The 13,974-nt window shown below is 44.2% G+C and overlaps 1 protein-coding gene across 2 annotated transcripts in view; it reads left to right on the forward strand.

Annotated features, from left to right (window-relative positions):
• Nucleotides 1-13,974, forward strand: part of LOC126234383 (sodium-independent sulfate anion transporter-like) — a 337,508-nt gene that overhangs the window by 205,724 nt on the left and 117,810 nt on the right. The gene's annotated exons all lie outside the window — the stretch shown is intronic.

Here is a 13,974-nt window from a genome sequence, read left to right on the forward strand (position 1 = left end):
TGCAGATTCCACGAAGCCATGGAACCAAGTTGCCAACAAGGCACTGTACTAGCTGGTGGTCGCTCCGTAAGGGTGTGGCCTGTGTTTACATGGAATAGACTGGGTCCGCTGGTCCAGCTGAACAGATCATAGACTGGAATGGGCTATGTTTGGCTACTTGGAGACCATTTACAGCCATTAATGGACGTCATCTACCCAAACTACAGTGGAATTTTTATGAATGACAATGCGCCATGACATCAGGAAACATTTGTTCACAGTTGGTTTGAAGAACTTTCTGGACAATTATTTGGCCACCCAGATCGCCCGACTCGAATTCCATCGAACATTTATGGATCATAATAGAGAGGTCAGGTCGTGAACAAAATACTGCACAGCCAACACTTTCGCAGTTATGGACGTCTTTAGAGGCAGCATGGGTCAGTATTTCTGTAGGGGACTTCCAACGACTTGTTCACTCCATTCCACATCGAGCTGCTGCACTACACCAGGCCAAAGGAGATCCAGCACGATGTTAGAATGTATCCCATGACTTTTGTCACCTCGTTGTATACCAGCGTAGAAACCAGAACACACAAATTCACAAATATAACCGAAGACTCGCGGCATTGCGCTATATGTGCAACCATTGGCCATGACTGCTATTATCCAAAGTGTAATGGGTATAAGCGCAGATATTTTTATAAGTGGAGCCTTAATGTGTACACACACCATTGTGTTACCTTTTTTTTTGTCAGTGTCGAACAGTCTTCCCACAAACACGTCACAAACTTTACCACCTGATGTTTTCTGCTCAGTCGTAAGTGTGTACAACTAAGTGTCAGTGTAAATTAACTGTTTAGAGTCCATGCACACACACTTCAACAACTAACCTGCTGCCCAGGGGAAAATAAGCATTAATGGCTTGCCCTTTCCACATGAACTTGGAGATATTACACAATCTGAAATATATATGACTTGTAATAGCTATAATTATTAGTCTGCAGATGATGTAAACACTGACATAATATTGTTCAGTACACAATCCTCAGTCACCAATAGAAATATCTGCACTTGCACTCATTACACCCTGGATATCAATACAGTGATTGATCGCTTAGCAGTGGTTCTGTTCGTATATGAATGTATATCCATTTATGTGTATGTGTATACGTATACACGGTGAGGCAGCTAAGACAGTACGCTCCAGATATATCCTGCACGAATAAATACATTGCTGGAAAAATAATTAGTGCACCCGTTTAGAGGTTTCCGATTCACTCACGATTCATTGTTGCAACAGTGCATGTGGGGTACAGGAAATGATCACATTTACAGATTAATAGCACAAGCGGTTGGAAGTACCAGCTATCGACCAATGCTGAAACACCAATATTAGTACATGGTCTAGACTCCAGGGGCATCCAGTAGATTGTACAGATGGTGAATACTGTCCTAGGATACTTAATGCCATGCCTGCTCTGCCTGTTCACGTAGTTATGTTAGAGTTGTTGGTAGATGAGTCACATGAGTCACTTCTCATCCCACCATATCCCACATGTTCTCAGCTGGAGACATGTCCAGTGAGCGTACTAGGCATGGAAATTGCTGCGCGTCTTGCAGAGCACATTGAGTTTCACGCGCGGTATCCTGTTGAACCGACACATCACCTTCCTGTTGCAGAAGAACAAGTCTAACGACATTCTGCAGGTACTGAACACCATAAGGCCCGAGGTAGGGCCAGTGTGTCTTACGTTAGCGAATGCACTCTACGAGACAGTGCTTAGTGGGTCAACGTCATATGCCCAAACGATCATCATATGCTTGCAGGAAGAACCTGCTTTCATCGATGAAGACCACGGCATGCCATTCCATCTTCCAAGTGATCCTCTGACAGTACCAGTCGAGGCGTGCACGTGGACATTGTGGCACGAATGGAAGACAGGCAACAGCTGTGGGTGCCCGTAGTCCCAGTGCTAATGACCAGTTCACAACAGTTCGTGTTGACACGTCTAGGCTCACAAGCACTCTTATCTGTACTGTGGTAGCCGTACGATCTACCACTGCTGCCTTTACATTACGACGATACTGGCAGGCGTCTGTGCTACTTGGACGACCAGAACCTCATCTACGGGTGTGATCACGTGACCACTGATACCATCATAGTTGCACAATTGACGCAGCATATCCAACTCGTGTGACAATTCTCCTGAAAGATTATCCCTCCTATCGCGGCACTTGAAAGGACAAAATTTGACGCCTTTCAAACTCACTCACTTGGCTGTAGGGAGCACGAGTATGTTTCCACGACATGGTTGCTTGCTTACTTCACACGTTTGAACCACACTGAACCTCGTACCCTCGTACTCTGACGGATTTATGGACGGCCCTGCGTATCAATGCCCTGCACGACATTAGTCGAGTCCATGCGACATCGTGTTGCGACACTTCTGTTTGCTCGCGGGGAGCCTGCACGATATTAGGCATGTGTACCAGTTCCTTTGGTTCTTCAGTGTATATTATGGTTGTTGTTGTTGTGGTCTTCAGTCCTGAGACTGGTTTGATGCAGCTCTCCATGCCACTCTATCCTGTGCAAGCTTCTTCATCTCCCAGTACCTACTGCAACCTACATCCTTCTGAATCTGCTTAGTGTATTCATCTCTTGGTCTCCCTCTACGATTTTTACCCTCCACGCTGCCCTCCAATGCTAAATTTGTGATCCCTTGATGCCTCAGAATATGTCCTACCAACCGATCCCTTCTTCTAGTCAAGTTGTGCCACAAACTTCTCTTCTACCCAATCCTATTCAATACCTCCTCATTAGTTACGTGATCTACCCACCTTATCTTCAGCATTCTTCTGTAGCACCACATTTCGAAAGCTTCTATTCTCTTCTTGTCCAAACTATTTATCGTCCATGTTTCACTTCCATACATGGCTACACTCCATACAAATACTTTCAGAAACGACTTCCTGACACTTAAATCTATACTCGATGTTAACAAATTTCTCTTCTTCAGAAACGATTTCCTTGCCATTGCCAGTCTACATTTTATATCCTCTCTACTTCGACCATCATCAGTTATTTTACTCCCTAAATAGCAAAACTCCTTTACTACTTTAAGTGTCTCATTTCCTAATCTAATCCCCTCAGCATCACCCGATTTAATTTGACTACATTCCATTATCCTCGTTTTGCTTTTGTTGATGTTCATCTTATATCCTCCTTTCAAGACACTGTCCATTTCGTTCAACTGCTCTTCCAAGTCCTTTGCTGTCTCTGACAGAATTACAATGTCATCGGCGAACCTCAAAGTTTTTACTTCTTCTCCATGAATTTTAATACCTACTCCGAATTTTTCTTTTGTTTCCTTTACTGCTTGCTCAGTATACAGATTGAATAACATCGGGGAGAGGCTACAACCCTGTCTCACTCCTTTCCCAACCACTGCTTCCCTTTCATGCCCCTCGACTCTTATAACTGCCATCTGGTTTCTGTACAAATTGTAAATAGCCTTTCGCTCCCTGTATTTTACCCCTGCCACCTTCAGAATTTGAAAGAGAGTATTCCAGTTAACGTTGTCAAAAGCTTATGGTGGAGATGGAATAAATAATAATGTATAGCCGTTTCGTTTGCACTGGACGGACTTCGAATGTTTTTGGACTGAAGCATGGGCTATAGCATCGAACTCTTTCCAGAAGTCACTCTTATCTTCTAATTAAATGTGTTTGCCTCTGTAAGTTACGAAGTAATAGGCGACGGAAATATTTATTGCGGTAGGTCACCATAAGAAACGTTACACTGTCTGCGGAGCTATGAACATAGTTCATTGTGTTATTATCCAAAGAGGTACAGCAAAAAGATACAATTCTTTAATGGAACAATAGTTATTTCTATCATGCACTGTAATCAGTATATCCAGCTGTGTATACATCAATTTAAATTATATTCCTATCACTTTTAGTTTGAGAGCTACAACCCTTCAAAGTTTCAGGGGCAGATACCACACGCTGTACATAATACATGGCTGTGTGGTGGGTGATGGATGTTCTGGCGTTGTGAAGTGGATTTAAATGAGATGTTCAAATGTGTGTCCATGTTCCTGAATACACAATCCAATGCGCCTTCTAATGTATCTGCGGACGAGATGTAACATCGCCGGTGTCATGGAAGAACAAGCGTCCTCGATGCGCCGTTTTAGATCATCTGGGGATGTGGGCTCAGTGACATAAACACGACCCTCTAGATTTCCCCACAAAAAGAAATATAATGGTGTTAAATCGGGCGACCTTGTGGGCCATGAGTGAGGACCACGGCGCCCCAACCACCTTCCTGCAAACCTGTTGTTTAGTTCTTCCACAACAGCACTCGCAGAATGGGCTGGGTGACCATCGTGCTGCGTCCACATATGAACTCTCGTCTGTAGACACACATATTCAAGGAGACCATCCAAACTGTCGACTATAAACGCGCGATATAACCCACCTGTCAGTGTACCTGGGAAGTAGTGTGGACCGATATATTCATCCCCAAGGATTCCACACCAAACATTAATAGACCACCTACGCTAACGGTCGACAGGTCATACCCACCGAGGATTGCCTGCGGCCCAGTAGTGCGCGTTATGGCGACTCATTGCACCATAATTTGTGAACGTGGACTCATCAGAGAACAAGGAATAGCAAGGAATGAAACAAAATGTGTCCATTATTGGCACCTGAAATTTTGAGCAATGCAAAATGCAAGAATACAGAATGTGCTGTAGACACACCATTGCTTTCATGTCAACCTAAGATGTACAGGAAGACCAATATATTCTCCAGCCTGGGGCCCGTTTTGCCGAAGAAATAAACCAGAAAACTGCAAGTTTCGAGATAAAACCACGCTGTATTTATAACAGAGAAGAAAGTGGACTCTAACTAACTTCTGGTCGAACCTATCTAAAAAAGGGGAAAATTAACGGTCGCCTTTGTCCAGTATACACACAATACAACTCATAATTATACAATACACCTTGGACTTTCAGTGAGTGGACACCTAACAGAAAACTGTATGTTTATCTTGAGGAAAAAGCTTTCGGCCCGAAAGTGGAAAAGGCTGTTGAAGACAATTTTCCACAAAACATACATTTGTAGGCTAGCACAAGTGGGAAAATGTCAGAAGACTGTTTAAAATGCTTTTTCAAGGACATTGTTAATGGAAATGTCGCAAATAACCAGAAGTGTATACTTCTTTGTGATTCTTGGAGTGCTCACAAGACCACAACAACCGTAAATGCTTCGTTAGTCAGGTAAAGACAGTGAGTGTATGATCATTCCGCCAAAAACAACAAAATACGTACAGCCTTTGGAAGCATATTTCTTCCGCGCAAATAAAATATAAGCCTGAAGGATAAGAGATTCTAGAAGGGCTTTCTGCAGTGACTACGGCACTAAATTAGGAAACAGAATTTTCATACTGACAATGCATTCTGTTACTGATAACCAGCTATCTACTCCAGTGCACGAGCCTATGCTTCAGTATTCCTGGCAAGTGCCCGGGTACAATACTCCCGCACATGTTGTTGAATTCGAAAATGTGCTTCAAGTGTCACTTGGTTTTGCTACTCAAGAATGTGATTCTCAGATATGTCCAGGTATTGCTTTCGCCAAACGTGCCTATTGTGATTCTACATTTTTTTCATACATTTTGTTGAGTAACCCCATGTATATTTTCTAAATTCTGATAGTGGGCAAATTAGGAGTAACACAATCTAATACTTCCACCATCCTAATCGCAGTATTACGTAAAGTTTCTAAATACATATATGAAGATAGTATCTGTTGCCTAAAGAACAGATACCATTGATGACCGTGCAGAATCACTAGAATGAAATGATAATTAAATCGAAACACTCAGTTGCCGACAGGTGTACCCCGACCGGGACTCGAACCCAGGATATCCAGCTTACATGACGCTCTATCCATCTGAGCCACCGAGGGCACAGAGGATAGTGCGACTGCAGGGACTTATCTCTTGCACGCTTCCCGTGAGACCCACATTCCCAACTGTCCACAACATACATTCGTAGTATTCCTAATAGGTATTTGCTCATTCACTCATTACTCGCGCCAAACTAAGCTGACGAGTCCTGTCGGCAGCTAAGGGTTTCGATTTAATTATCATTTCATTCTAGTGAAGCTGCACTGTCATCAATGGTATCTGTTCTTTCGGGAACAGATGCCATCTTCATACAGTTGAAAAGGCTTCCCTGCCATTGACCTTCTTCTGTGAAAATGCATACGCTTTGCCCGAACTCTTACGGGACTCGTCAGCTTAGTCTGGCGCGAGCAATGAGTGAATGTGCAAATATCTACTAGGAACACTACGAATGTTGGCTGTGGTCAGTTGGGAATGTGGGTCTCACGGGAAGCGTGCAAGGGATAAGGCCCTGCAGTCGCACTATCCTCTGTGCAGGCGGTGGCTCAGATGGATAGAGCGGTGCCATGTAAGCAGGAGATCCCGGGTTTGACTCCCGGTCGGGGCACACATTTACAGCTGTCCCCATTGATGTATAACAACAACACCCGTCGGCAGCTAAGGGTTTCGATTTAATTATCATTTCTTTGTAAATACAGTTGCTGTTGTTGTTGTGGTCTTCAGTCCTGAGACTGGTTTGATACAGCTCTCCATGCTACCCTATCCTGTGCAAGTTTCTTCATCTCCCAGTACCTACTGCAACCTACATCCTTCTGAATCTGCTTAGTGTATTCATCTCTTGGTCTCCCTCTACGATTTTTACCCTCCACGCTTCCCTCCAATGCTAAATTTGTGATCCCTTGATGCCTCAGAACATGTCCTACCAACCGATCCCTTCTTCTAGTCAAGTTGTGCCACAAACTCCTCTTCTCCCCAATCCTATTCAATACCTCCTCATTAGTTATGTGATCTACCCATCTAATCTTCAGCATTCTTCTGTAGCACCCCATTTCGAAAGCTTCTATTCTCTTCCTGTCCAAACTATTTGTCGTCCATGTTTCACTTCCATACATGGCTACACTCCATACAAATACTTTCAGAAACGACTTCCTGACACTTAAATCTGTACTCGATGTTAACAAATTTCTCTTCTTCAGAAACGATTTCCTGTCATTGCCAGTCTACATTTTATATCTTCTCTATTTCGACCATCATCAGTTATTTTGCTCCCCAAATAGCAAAACTCCTTCACTACTTTCAGTGTCTCATTTCCTAATCTAATTCCCTCAGCATCACCCGACTTAATTCGACTACATTCCATTATCCTCGTTTTGCTTTTGTTGATGTTCATCTTATATCCTCCTTTCAAGACAATGTCCCTTCCGTTCAACTGCTCTCCCAAGTCCTTTGCTGTCTCTGACAGAATTACAATGTCATCGGCGAACCTCAAAGTTTTTACTTCTTCTCCATGAATTTTAATACCTACTCCGAATTTTTCTTTTGTTTCCTTTACTGCTTGCTCAATATACAGATTGAATAACATCGGGGAGAGGCTACAACCCTGTCTCACTCCTTTCCCAACCACTGCTTCCCTTTCATGCCCCTCGACTCTTATAACTGCCATCTGGTTTCTGTACAAATTGTAAATAGCCTTTTGCTCCCTGTATTTTACCCCTGCCGCCTTTAGAATTTGGAAGAGAGTATTCCAGTCAACATTGTCAAAAGCTTTCTCTAAGTCTACAAATGCTAGAAACGTAGGTTTGCCTTTCCTTAATCTTTCTTCTAAGATAAGTCGTAAGGTCAGTATTTCCTCACGTGTTCCAATATTTCTACGGAATCCAAACTGATCTTCCCCGAGCTCCGCTTCTACCAGTTTTTTCATTCGTCTGTAAAGAATTCGCCTTAGTATTTTGCAGCTGTGACTTATTAAACTGATAGTTCGGTAGTTTTCACATCTGTCAACACCTGCTTTCTTTGGGATTGGAATTATTATATTCTTCTTGAAGTCTGAGGGTACTTCGCCTGTCTCATACATCTTCCTCACCAGATGGTAGAGTTTTGTCAGGACTGGCTCCCTTTTCTTCAAAGATCTCTTTAATTTTCCTGTAGGCAGTATCTATCTTACCCCTAGTGAGATAAGCCTCTACATCCTTACATTTGTCCTCTAGCCATCCCTGCTTAGCCAATTTGCACTTCCTGTCGATCTCATTTTTGAGACGTTTGTATTCCTTTTTGCCTGCTTCATTTACTGCATTTTTATATTTTCTCCTTTCATCAATTAAATTCAATATTTCTTCTGCTACCCAAGGATTTCTACTAGCCATCGTCTTTTGACCTACTTGATCCTCTGCTGCCTTCACTACTTCATCCCTCAGAGCTACCCATACAGTTGGGACACCAAACTCCTGTTCGAGCCGAAAGGCTTCTCTTGTCAGTGCCATGAACGGTTTCAACTGCCCCACGCGACTAGCGCCCGCGAAGACAGCTTTATTTATCGTACGGCTGTGCTGGATCTTGCAGCAACGACACGTTTCTTGAGTCAGGAAATCTGCTTGTTTACAGCAAGAAAGTATCCACACTGAAAGTGACCAATGAAACGAACTATCTTTTCAAAATTATGACGTAATGGCCCGCGCAGAGAACAGTAAAAACAAAATATAAGAGACACTGCATAGTTAGAACGCACCAGTACACCCAGAAGAAGGCCGCTTAACCGTGGCCGAAACTTTGGTTTTTCTCCAGCAGCAGAATTTTATACATTATGATGCGGTACCACACCCGGAAAACTCTTATGTCGACCCACAAGGAAAGTGTGGCGACGCCTTGAACACCATAGATTGTCATCCCGACGACCACTGTTGCGAACTCCCTCGACTAGGTTCAAAATGGTTGAAATGGCTCTGAGCACTATGGGACTTAACTTCTAAGGTCATCAGTCCCCTAGAACTTAGAACTACTTAAACCTAACTAACCTAAGGACATCACACACATCCATGCCCGAGGCAGGATTCGAATCTGCGACCGTAGCGGTCTCGCGGTTCCAGACTGTAGCGCCTAGAACCGCTCGGCCCCCTCGACAAGGAAGCAGAGTGTTGTGCGCCGATAGCGGCGCGATCAGCGACGACACCGGATAATGGAGCGACACCTGGTCGTACGAGGCATGCAAAGTAGTTGTCAACTCCGGATATTAATTCTTCGTCTGAAGTGACTCTTCGTCCACCAAAAAAAAAAAAAATTCAGTTTTGGGAAGGGATAGAAGTCTGACGGAGCCATATCAGGTGAATAAGGCGGGTTGGCAACAATTCATACCTTACTTCGTGTAATTTTGCCGTAGTGACAGCACACGTTTTTGATCCAGCGTCAACAGTCGCGCTACCCATCTTGCAGATAATTTTTTTTCATTTCTAATTCTTCACTTAAAATGTGATGTGCCCTTTCAGATGACGTCTGGCAAGCGTGATGAATTTGAGGCACTTTCAACCAGCGATCCTCAATGAACATTTTGCGCACTTTTGCAATGATTTTTGGAGTAGTGACACATCTTGGCCGACTACTGCGCTGATCTTCATCTAAGCTCTCCCGAACACATTTAAATTCATTCGGCCGGCCGGAGTGGCCGTGCGGTTCTGGACGCTACGGGCTGGAGCCGAGCGACCGCTACGGTCCCAGGTACGAATCCTGCCTCAGGCATGGATGTGTGTGATGTCCTTAGGTTAGTTAGGTTTAATTAGTTCTAAGTTCTAGGCGACTGATGACCTCAGAAGTTAAGTCGCATAGTGCTCAGAGCCATTTGAACCATAAATTCATTTGTCCACTTGGCAACAGTTGAATGTGAAGGAGCAGAGTCCCCCAGTGTATTCTGGAAGTCAGCATGAATGTCCTTTGCTTTCATACCTTTCTTTACAAAGTACTTAATCACTGTTCGAATCTCGATTTTTTCAATCTTCGCAAATCACTACACGGGAACAACAACAGAGCCGCGTCCCCACCACAGATCTCTTCCAAGACCACTGACGTGGCACGTGTTTACAGGCATCTGTCCAATGAATATCACGTGAACAACTCGTTGCGCTAACTCTGACCTCTCTTGGTGATTCCGAGAACTTTTCAAACCACTCACGTACCTTCAGACGAGTCCAGGTTCTGTCTACATTTTCATGATGGACATACCCGCGTGTGGAGGCTCCGAGAATAACCAGCTTTGGTAGATTGCGTCCGTCATCGTCATATGGGACCAGCACCGGGCGTGATGATATGGAACGTCATGATGTACACAACACGGTCACCTGTGGATCGCATAGCTCGCAATTTGGACAGCAACTGTTACATATCTGACGTGTTAAGGCCCGTAGTTGTGGCCTACCTTCGAGATAATGCGACGCGATCTTTCGACAGGATAACAGGAGACCTCATGTTGCCTGTGGCTTTAGTGACCTAACTCGCTACAGAGGATGTCCGATTGTAGCTTCGGCAAGCACGTTCTCCAGATTTTTCAACCACTGAAAAGGTCTGGTCATAGGTTGCCGAGAGATTTGAACGCCGTCACTCGCTGTCCACCATGATGAAGCAGCATTGAATGACATACCATCGAAGCTCATTTGGATTTGGAGATCAACCAGAATTGTTCTACTACACTGTACGGCCACAAGAAATAAAACTTCGTTATTTGCTATCCTTCCTGGTGCTGCAACTTTAATGATAACAATATATTTACAAGACGTTTCCTCACCTACGCAAGTGGATTTCCGCTCCTCCCACATTTTACCACACCCTCCAAATCCGTAAACGTCATGCATTCCCACGCCTCCTCCCACCCCCTCCGAGCCCCCTCCCCCCCTCCCTCCCGTTCACTCCAACTCACATCGCGCACAAGCTGAAAAAGTTTCCACTTACCTTCAAAGGATGATGATGTATGGTTTGAGGGGCGCTCAACTGCGCGGTCATCAGCACCCGTACAAAGTCCCAATTTTTTCACAGTCCAATTATGTTCAGAGTCCAATCTAGCCACTGCCACGAATAATGAGGATGATGATGAAATGATAAGGACAACACACAGTCCCCGAGCAGAGAAAATCCCCAAGCCGTTTGGGAATCGAACACGGGACTTTACCCTCCTCAAATGCCTGGAGTATCTTCCCAGTCAGATATAATCCCAATGCCTCCCACTGCCCTTGACAAATGTGACTTACAACAGCGTTCCATCTTTCTTACATCTTGATTTACTCCATGTTCTTTCCCATGGGAATTTTAAGTGCTTCCCTTCAGTCCATGAAAAAATTCCTGAAATCTATCCATCCTATCTAATCATACCAAAACAAGTACAATTTCACAAAAACACACAAATGGCTCACAGATATCGCAAACACATTCAATAGCTGGCACAAAACACATCGAAACAAGTTTCGAGTGCTGTGAAGTCTGAAAAACAAAGTTCCAGATAGTAGAAGAATAACAAAGCTAAAAATGTGACGAAACACACGACATGTAGAACAACAACCACGAAATCTGTAAGTGGAACTTAAAATTATTACTATGTCATAGAAAACCAAACTGACAGTACTGTTTATAACCTATATAAACATCGTCCAACATGTAAACTAAATAGTAAAAACAAAGATATTGACATAGTCCAGGCTACTGAGACGCCTTTTAAAGAAAGAGGGGAAATGCCTATGGCACTGAAAGTGTGTTTCATTGAGCTGTAATTAGACGGTCAAAAAGTAGAAATTATCAACATATCGTATTATTATACCCAACTGAGGACGATAGGACTACAAAAGCTGAAGAATTAACAAGTTGTCGCCTCTGAATTTCCTTATCTCTTTTAATCCAGTACAGTACTTCCTTGATCCATCTACTATCCATTTGCCTAATTACGTATCCAGTACATTTTCATGCAATTGCCATTATAAAGAAAGTGACGTCTTGCAGTCCGCATCTCGTGGTCGTGCGGTAGCGTTCTCGCTTCCCACGCCCGCTTCCCGGGTTCGATTCCCGGCGGGGTCAGGGATTTTCTCTGCCTCGTGATGACTGAGTGTTGTGTGCTGTCCTTAGGTTAGTTAGGTTTTAGTAGTTTTAAGTTCTAGGGAACTGATGACATAGATGTTAAGTCCCATAGTGCTCAGAGCCATTTGAACCATTTTTTTTACGTCTTGCATTCAATTTTTCCCTGAATCATTTCTTTGTTTTCCTCTTCTGCTAATAGTTCCGAACCTATATATGTCTTTTGCTTGCTGAGTAGTTTTCAGTCTTATACACTGGTGAAAAAAAAACACACACACATTCAAAAGGCGAAACTCCATGCGTGCATGGGACTCTGATAGAGGCAGTGAAGACAATGCTTCACTGTACCGTGGTACTAACGGGGTAGAAACCACTTATTGAACGAAAAAGTGGAGCCTATAACAGCTCTGTTTCACTTGTTAAGTGTAGTTTCTGTACTTTCAAGCGTCATAGTAAGTTAGTAAACATGGTGGACATGGCAGAGTAGGGTCGACGAGCACAGTTCGAACAATCAATTTAATTTCAACTAGGTCATTCTGAAGGCCTAGGGCAGACTTCTTCCGAAGAACTGATCGCTATATAGTAGAGATTGAGTAGATGATACAAGGGAGGTGCATGTGCTCGTAGTCCTGTTCCTGAATAGCAGAATCAGATTCACTCATGAGATGTATCATCAGAAGTACAGCCTCTGCCCATCACATGGCCATAACAGTGTTACAGCTAATACCTCCAAAAAACCGTTCCCTGGAAATTACACTAGGAGGAAGGTTGCCGCCCGTCGGGCTTTTTAAACACCTAGGATTATGTAGCGAAAGGCGCAACTGGAAGGATGAAGAGCACAAAGTTATGCTTAGTCAAAAAACCAGTTTCCAAATTGGCGTCGGAGAAGGAGTTCTGCGAGTGGGCGTACATCGTGAAGCAGTAATTTCCGAAGTGACATCCAGCCCATTCTCATGCCATTCCTACAAAGGCGGCAGGTACACTGCCTGACAAAAGAAGTGGAAAACCCATAAGGCGAGGAGTAATAGAAATGAAACTTCACAGTTTGAGAGGGTATGTATATTACAGTGATTACAAAATCGAGTCAAGTTTATAAAGCACTGGGCAATATGAACCCACTTATCACTATGATGTTGCACGCCTTCTGAACTGTATATATGCACTGATACACTTTAGAAGAATGTCGTAAAGGTGTTGTAGCCCCTCCTGAAGTAACGTGGGCCACACCTATTGTAACTGGTACTTGATATCCTAGATACCGGCGCTGTGACAGAATTTATGTTCGAGCTGAACCCTGTTATACCAGGGACAGATTTGCGGATCTTGCTGGTCACGGGAGTACCTCAACATCAAGGAGACAGTTCATAGAGAAATATTCCATGCGTTGGCGAGCATTACACTGTTGAGAAGTGGCATGGGAGGTAACACACGTGAACACAGCATGTCCGTAACGTACCCTTGTGCCGTCAAAGCTCACTCAATCACTACTAGCAGTAACCTGAAGTCATATCCAATGGTTCTGCACGCAGTGTCGTCAGGAGTAACATCACAGTGGCTCCCCAAATCACCGATCGAGGTGGCGCAGTGGCAAGCACACTGGACTCGCATTCGGCAGGACGACGGACGGTTCATCCCCGCGTCCGGCCATCCTGATTTAGGTTTTCCCTAAATCGCTCCAGGCAAATGCCGGGATGGTTCCTCTGAAAGGGCACGGCCCACTTCCTTCCCCGTCCTTCCCTAATCCGATGAGACCGATGACCTCGCTGTTTGGTCTCTTTCCCCAAAATCCCAACCCCCCCCCCCCCTTCCACAAATCGTTGGAGGAATGGACCTCTACACAATTCGCCGCGATACTCGATGACGATGGTCATATGGGATAACGCGTAACCGCAGTTCGTCGCTGAACGTAATGCGTCAGCAGTTCTAGCTTTCCGGTCACGGTACCACTCCAAATGTAGCCGTTCGTGTTCTGGTGTTATTCATGGGTCAGTAAAACCCGAGTCCGGCTGTTGTTAGACTCCGACTACTGTTGC

The sequence above is a fragment of the Schistocerca nitens genome, chromosome 2, assembly GCF_023898315.1.
Source record: "Schistocerca nitens isolate TAMUIC-IGC-003100 chromosome 2, iqSchNite1.1, whole genome shotgun sequence".
Taxonomy (NCBI): Eukaryota; Metazoa; Arthropoda; class Insecta; order Orthoptera; family Acrididae; genus Schistocerca; species Schistocerca nitens.